This window comes from Accipiter gentilis, unplaced genomic scaffold, assembly GCF_929443795.1.
Source record: "Accipiter gentilis unplaced genomic scaffold, bAccGen1.1, whole genome shotgun sequence".
Classification (NCBI taxonomy): Eukaryota; Metazoa; Chordata; class Aves; order Accipitriformes; family Accipitridae; genus Astur; species Astur gentilis.
Genome location: NW_026061008.1, coordinates 115154 through 123318, shown reverse-complemented (window position 1 = coordinate 123318; position 8165 = coordinate 115154).

Genomic DNA, 8165 nt, shown 5'->3' with positions numbered 1-8165 from the left:
AGTACTGGTGGGGGAACGGGTTCTACCTCGAAACATCGGGTAGGAATACCAGGTCTACTCCGGCGGGTCAGGTAGGAAGGGTGGGCGTAAAGCGGCGCGCCCGTAGGGTCAGCAGGTGTACCCCGGCGCACCAGGAAGTGTTCCGGTAAAATCCAGGAGTACCGGTGGGTATAGCAAAACTACCGCGGAGTACCAGTGGGTGTACCGGTACTACCCCAGATTGTCGGGTAGGGGGCCAGGCCTACCGCAGAGCATCAGGTAGGGATACCGGGCCTAGCCTGGAGGGTCAGGTAGGAATGTCTGGTCTCTACCGCGCGCCCGTAAGTTCAGCAGGTGTACCGCAGCGAACCAGTAAGGGTTCAGGTACTACCCTGGAGTACCGGTGGGTGTACCGATACTACTGCAGAATACCGGTGGGGGTACCGGTACTACCCCACCATATCGGGTAGGGGTGCCAGGCCAACAATGGAGCATCAGGTAGGGATACCGGGCCTAACACGGGGGGTCAAGTAGGAATGTCTGGTCTACACCGCGCGCCAGTAATGTCAGCAGGTGTACCCCAGTGAACCAGTAAGGGTTCACGTACTACCTCGGAGTACCGGTGGGTGTACCGATACTACCGCAGAGTAACGGTGGGGGTACCGCTACTACCGCAGAAGATCGGGTATGGGTGCCAAGCCTAATGCGGAGCATCAGGTAGGGATACCGGGTCTAACCTGTGGGGTCCGGTAGGGAGGCCGGGTCTAGTCCAGCGCGCACGAAGGTACAGCTGGTGTTCTCTGGCGCATCACAAAGGGTTCCGTTCCTACCCCAGAGTACTGGTGGGGGAACGGGTTCTACCTCGAAACATCGGGTAGGAATACCGGGTCTACTCCGGCGGGTCAGGTAGGAAGGGTGGGCGTAAAGCGGCGCGCCCGTAGGGTCAGCAGGTGTACCCCGGCGCACCAGGAAGTGTTCGGATAAAATCCAGGAGTAGCGGTGGGTATAGCAAAACTACTGCGGAGTACCAGTGGGTGTACCGGTACAAACCCAGATTGTCGGGTAGGGGGCCAGGCCTACCGCAGAGCATCAGGTAGGGATACCGGGCCTAGCCTGGAGGGTCAGGTAGGAATGTCTGGTCTATACCGCGGGCCCGTAAGTTCAGCAGGTGTACCGCAGCGAACCAGTAAGGGTTCAGGTACTACCCTGGAGTACCGGTGGGTGTACCGATACGACTGCAGAGTACCGGTGGGGGTACCGGTACTACCCCAGCATATCGGGTAGGGGTGCCAGGCCAACAATGGAGCATCAGGTAGGGATACCGGGCCTAACACGGAGGGTCAGGTAGGAATGTCTGGTCTACACTGCGCGCCAGTAATGTCAGCAGGTGTACCCCAGTGAACCAGTAAGGGTTCACGTACTACCTCGGAGTACCGGTGGGTGTACCGATACTACCGCAGAGTAACGGTGGGGGTACCGCTACTACCCCAGAACATCGGGTATGGGTGCCAAGCCTAATGCGGAGCATCAGGTAGGGATACCGGGTCTAACCTGTGGGGTCCGGTAGGGAGGCCGGGTCTAGTCCAGCGCGCACGAAGGGACAGCTGGTGTTCTCTGGCGCATCACAAAGGGTTCCGTTCCAACCCCAGAGTACCGGTGGGGGAACCGGTTCTAACTCGAAACATCGGGTAGGTATACCAGGCCTACCCCGGAGGGTCAGGTAGGAAGGGTGGGCGTAAAGAGGCGAGCCCATAGGGTCAGCAAGTGTACCCCGGCGCAGCAGTAAGGGTTCCGGTACAATCCAGGAGTACCGGTGAGTATAGCAAAACTACCGCGGAGTACCAGTGGGTGTACCGGTACTACCCCAGATTGTCGGGTAGGGGGCCAGGCCTACCGCAGAGCATCAGGTAGGGATACCGGGCCTAGCCTGGACGGTCAGGTTGGAATGTATGGTCTACACAGCACGCCCGTAAGGTCAGCAGGGGTACCCCAGTGAACCAGTAAGGGTTCAGGTACTACCCTGGAGTACCGGTGGGTGTACCGATACTACCGCAGAGTAACGGTGGGGGTACCGCTACTACCGCAGAAGATCAGGTATGGGTGCCAAGCCTAATGCGGAGCATCAGGTAGGGATACCGTGTCTAAGCTGTGGGGTCCGGTAGGGAGGCCGGGTCTAGTCCAGCGCGCACGAAGGGACAGCTGGTGTTCTCTGGCGCATCACAAAGGGTTCCGTTCCTACCCCAGAGTACTGGTGGGGGAACGGGTTCTACCTCGAAACATCGGGTAGGAATACCGGGTCTACTCCGGCGGGTCAGGTAGGAAGGGTGGGCGTAAAGCGGCGCGCCCGTAGGGTCAGCAGGTGTACCCCGGCGCACCAGGAAGTGTTCCGGTACAATCCAGGAGTACCGGTGGGTATAGCAAAACTACCGCGGAGTACCAGTGGGTGTACCGGTACTAACCCAGATTGTTGGGTAGGGGGCCAGGCCTACCGCAGAGCATCAGGTAGGGATACCGGGCCTAGCCTGGAGGGTCAGGTAGGAATGTCTGGTCTATACCGCGGGCCCGTAAGTTCAGCAGGTGTACCGCAGCGAACCAGTAAGGGTTCAGGTACTACCCTGGAGTACCGGTGGGTGTACCGATACTGCTGCAGATTACCGGTGGGGGTACCGGTACTACCCCAGCATATCGGGTAGGGGTGCCAGGCCAACAATGGAGCATCAGGTAGGGATACCGGGCCTAACACGGAGGGTCAGGTAGGAATGTCTGGTCTACACCGCGCGCCAGTAATGTCAGCAGGTGTACCCCAGTGAACCAGTAAGGGTTCACGTACTACCTCGGAGTACCGGTGGGTGTACCGATACTACCGCAGAGTAACGGTGGGGGTACCGCTACTACCCCAGAACATCGGGTATGGGTGCCAAGCCTAATGCGGAGCATCAGGTAGGGATAGCGGGTCTAACCTGTGGGGTCCGGTAGGGAGGCCGGGTCTAGTCCAGCGCGCACGAAGGGACAGCTGGTGTTCTCTGGCGCATCACAAAGGGTTCCGTTCCTACCCCAGAGTTCTGGTGGGGGAACGGGTTCTACCTCGAAACATCGGGTAGGAATACCAGGTCTACTCCGGCGGGTCAGGTAGGAAGGGTGGGCGTAAAGCGTCGCGCCCGTAGGGTCAGCAGGTGTACCCCGGCGCACCAGGAAGTGTTCCGGTAAAATCCAGGAGTACCGGTGGGTATAGCAAAATTACCGCGGAGTACCTCTGGGTGTACCGGTACTACCCCAGATTGTCGGGTAGGGGGCCAGGCCTACCGCAGAGCATCAGGTAGGGATACCGGGCCTAGCCTGGAGGGACAGGTAGGAATGTCTGGTCTATACCGCGCGCCCGTAAGTTCAGCAGGTGTACCGCAGCGAACCAGTAAGGGTTCAGGTACTACCCTGGAGTACCGGTGGGTGTACCGATACTACTGCAGAATACCGGTGGGGGTACCGGTACTACCCCACCATATCGGGTAGGGGTGCCAGGCCAACAATGGAGCATCAGGTAGGGATACCGGGCCTAACACGGAGGGTCAGGTAGGAATGTCTGGTCTACACCGCGCGCCAGTAATGTCAGCAGGTGTACCCCAGTGAACCAGTAAGGGTTCACGTACTACCTCGGAGTACCGGTGGGTGTACCGATACTACCGCAGAGTAACGGTGGGGGTACCGCTACTACCCCAGAACATCCGGTATGGGTGCCAAGCCTAATGCGGAGCATCAGGTAGGGATACCGGGTCTAATCTGTGGGGTCCGGTAGGGAGGCTGGGTCTAGTCCAGCGCGCACGAAGGGACAGCTGGTGTTCTCTGGCGCATCTCAAAGGGTTCCGTTCCAACACCAGAGTACTGGTGGGTGAACCGGTTCTACCTCATAACATAGGGTAGGGATACCGGGCCTAACCCGGCAGGTCATGTACGAAGGGTGGGCGTAAAGCGTCGCGCCCGTAGGGTCAGCAGGTGTACCCCGGCGCACCAGGAAGTGTTCCGGTACAATCCAGGAGTACCGGTGGGTATAGCAAAACTACCGCGGAGTACAGGTGGGTGTACCGGTACTAACCCAGATTGTCGCGTAGGGGGCCAGGCCTACCGCAGAGCATCAGGTAGGGATACCGGGCCTAGCCTGGAGGGTCAGGTAGGAATGTCTGGTCTATACCGCGGGCCCGTAAGTTCAGCAGGTGTACCGCAGCGAACCAGTAAGGGTTCAGGTACTACCCTGGAGTACCGGTGGGTGTACCGATACTGCTGCAGAGTACCGGTGGGGGTACCGGTACTACCCCAGCATATCGGGTAGGGGTGCCAGGCCAACAATGGAGCATCAGGTAGGGATACCGGGCCTAACACGGAGGGTCAGGTAGGAATGTCTGGTCTACACCGCGCGCCAGTAATGTCAGCAGGTGTACCCCAGTGAACCAGTAAGGGTTCACGTACTACCTCGGAGTACCGGTGGGTGTACCGATACTAACGCAGAGTAACGGTGGGGGTACCGCTACTACCGCAGAAGATCGGGTATGGGTGCCAAGCCTAATGCGGAGCATCAGGTAGGGATACCGGGTCTAACCTGTGGGGTCCGGTAGGGAGGCCGGGTCTAGTCCAGCGCGCACGAAGGGACAGCTGGTGTTCTCTGGCGCATTACAAAGGGTTCCGTTCCTACCCCAGAGTACTGGTGGGGGAACGGGTTCTACCTCGAAACATCGGGTAGGAATACCAGGTCTACTCCGGCGGGTCAGGTAGGAAGGGTGGGCGTAAAGCGGCGCGCCCGTAGGGTCAGCAGGTGTACCCCGGCGCACCAGGAAGTGTTCCGGTAAAATCCAGGAGTACCGGTGGGTATAGCAAAACTACCGCGGAGTACCAGTGGGTGTACCGGTACTACCCCAGATTGTCGGGTAGGGGGCCAGGCCTACCGCAGAGCATCAGGTAGGGATACCGGGCCTAGCCTGGAGGGTCAGGTAGGAATGTCTGGTCTCTACCGCGCGCCCGTAAGTTCAGCAGGTGTACCGCAGCGAACCAGTAAGGGTTCAGGTACTACCCTGGAGTACCGGTGGGTGTACCGATACTACTGCAGAATACCGGTGGGGGTACCGGTACTACCCCACCATATCGGGTAGGGGTGCCAGGCCAACAATGGAGCATCAGGTAGGGATACCGGGCCTAACACGGAGGGTCAAGTAGGAATGTCTGGTCTACACCGCGCGCCAGTAATGTCAGCAGGTGTACCCCAGTGAACCAGTAAGGGTTCACGTACTACCTCGGAGTACCGGTGGGTGTACCGATACTACCGCAGAGTAACGGTGGGGGTACCGCTACTACCGCAGAAGATCGGGTATGGGTGCCAAGCCTAATGCGGAGCATCAGGTAGGGATACCGGGTCTAACCTGTGGGGTCCGGTAGGGAGGCCGGGTCTAGTCCAGCGCGCACGAAGGTACAGCTGGTGTTCTCTGGCGCATCACAAAGGGTTCCGTTCCTACCCCAGAGTACTGGTGGGGGAACGGGTTCTACCTCGAAACATCGGGTAGGAATACCGGGTCTACTCCAGCGGGTCAGGTAGGAAGGGTGGGCGTAAAGCGGAGCGCCCGTAGGGTCAGCAGGTGTACCCCGGCGCACCAGGAAGTGTTCGGATAAAATCCAGGAGTAGCGGTGGGTATAGCAAAACTACTGCAGAGTACCAGTGGGTGTACCGGTACAAACCCAGATTGTCGGGTAGGGGGCCAGGCCTACCGCAGAGCATCAGGTAGGGATACCGGGCCTAGCCTGGAGGGTCAGGTAGGAATGTCTGGTCTATACCGCGGGCCCGTAAGTTCAGCAGGTGTACCGCAGCGAACCAGTAAGGGTTCAGGTACTACCCTGGAGTACCGGTGGGTGTACCGATACTGCTGCAGAGTACCGGTGGGGGTACCGGTACTACCCCAGCATATCGGGTAGGGGTGCCAGGCCAACAATGGAGCATCAGGTAGGGATACCGGGCCTAACACGGAGGGTCAGGTAGGAATGTCTGGTCTACACTGCGCGCCAGTAATGTCAGCAGGTGTACCCCAGTGAACCAGTAAGGGTTCACGTACTACCTCGGAGTACCGGTGGGTGTACCGATACTACCGCAGAGTAACGGTGGGGGTACCGCTACTACCCCAGAACATCGGGTATGGGTGCCAAGCCTAATGCGGAGCATCAGGTAGGGATAGCGGGTCTAACCTGTGGGGTCCGGTAGGGAGGCCGGGTCTAGTCCAGCGCGCACGAAGGGACAGCTGGTGTTCTCTGGCGCATCACAAAGGGTTCCGTTCCAACCCCAGAGTACCGGTGGGGGAACCGGTTCTACCTCGAAACATCGGGTAGGTATACCAGGCCTACCCCGGCGGGTCAGGTAGGAAGGGTGGGTCCAAAGCAGTGTGCCCGTAGGGTCAGCAGGTGTACCCCGGCGCACCAGTAAGGGTTCCGGGACAATCCAGCAGTACAGGTGGGTATAGCAAACTTACCGTGGAGTACCTCTGGGTGTACCGGTACTACCCCAGATTGTCGGGTAGGGGGCCAGGCCTACCGCAGAGCATCAGGTAGGGATACCGGGCCTAGCCTGGAGGGTCAGGTAGGAATGTCTGGTCTATACCGCGGGCCCGTAAGTTCAGCAGGTGTACCGCAGCGAACCAGTAAGGGTTCAGGTACTACCCTGGAGTACCGGTGGGTGTACCGATACTACTGCGGAGTACCGGTGGGGGTACCGGTACTACCCCAGAATATCAGGTATGGGTGCCAGGCCAACAACGGAGCATCAGGTAGGGATACCGGGCCTAACACGGAGGGTCAGGTAGGAATGTCTGGTCTACACCGCGCACCCGTAAAGTCAGCAGGAGTAACCCAGTGAACCAGTAAGGGTTCACGTACTACCTCGGAGTACCGGTGGGTGTACCGATACTACCGCAGAGTAACGGTGGGGGTACCGCTACTACCGCAGAAGATCGGGTATGGGTGCCAAGCCTAATGCGGAGCATCAGGTAGGGATACCGGGTCTAATCTGTGGGGTCCGGTAGGGAGGCTGGGTCTAGTCCAGCGCGCACGAAGGGACAGCTGGTGTTCTCTGGCGCATCTCAAAGGGTTCCGTTCCAACCCCAGAGTACTGGTGGGTGAACCGGTTCTACCTCGTAACATAGGGTAGGGATACCGGGCCTAACCCGGCAGGTCATGTACGAAGGGTGGGCGTAAAGCGTCGCGCCCGAAGGGTCAGCAGGTGTACCCCGGCGCACCAGGAAGTGTTCCGGTACAATCCAGGAGTACCGGTGGGTATAGCAAAACTACCGCGGAGTACAGGTGGGTGTACCGGTACTAACCCAGATTGTCGCGTAGGGGGCCAGGCCTACCGCAGAGCATCAGGTAGGGATACCGGGCCTAGCCTGGAGGGTCAGGTAGGAATGTCTGGTCTATACCGCGGGCCCGTAAGTTCAGCAGGTGTACCGCAGCGAACCAGTAAGGGTTCAGGTACTACCCTGGAGTACCGGTGGGTGTACCGATACTGCTGCAGAGTACCGGTGGGGGTACCGGTACTACCCCAGCATATCGGGTAGGGGTGCCAGGCCAACAATGGAGCATCAGGTAGGGATACCGGGCCTAACACGGAGGGTCAGGTAGGAATGTCTGGTCTACACCGCGCGCCAGTAATGTCATCAGGTGTACCCCAGTGAACCAGTAAGGGTTCACGTACAACCTCGGAGTACCGGTGGGTGTACCGATACTACCGCAGAGTAACGGTGGGGGTACCGCTACTACCCCAGAACATCGGGTATGGGTGCCAAGCCTAATGCGGAGCATCAGGTAGGGATACCGGGTCTAACCTGTGGGGTCCGGTAGGGAGGCCGGGTCTAGTCCAGCGCGCACGAAGGGACAGCTGGTGTTCTCTGGCGCATCACAAAGGGTTCCGTTCCTACCCCAGAGTACTGGTGGGGGAACGGGTTCTACCTCGAAACATCGGGTAGGAATACCAGGTCTACTCCGGCGGGCCAGGTAGGAAGCGTGGGCGTAAAGCGGCGCGCCCGTAGGGTCAGCAGGTGTACCCCGGCGCACCAGGAAGTGTTCCGGTAAAATCCAGGAGTACCGGTGGGTATAGCAAAACTACCGCGGAGTACCAGTGGGTGTACCGGTACTACCCCAGATTGTCGGGTAGGGGGCCAGGCCTA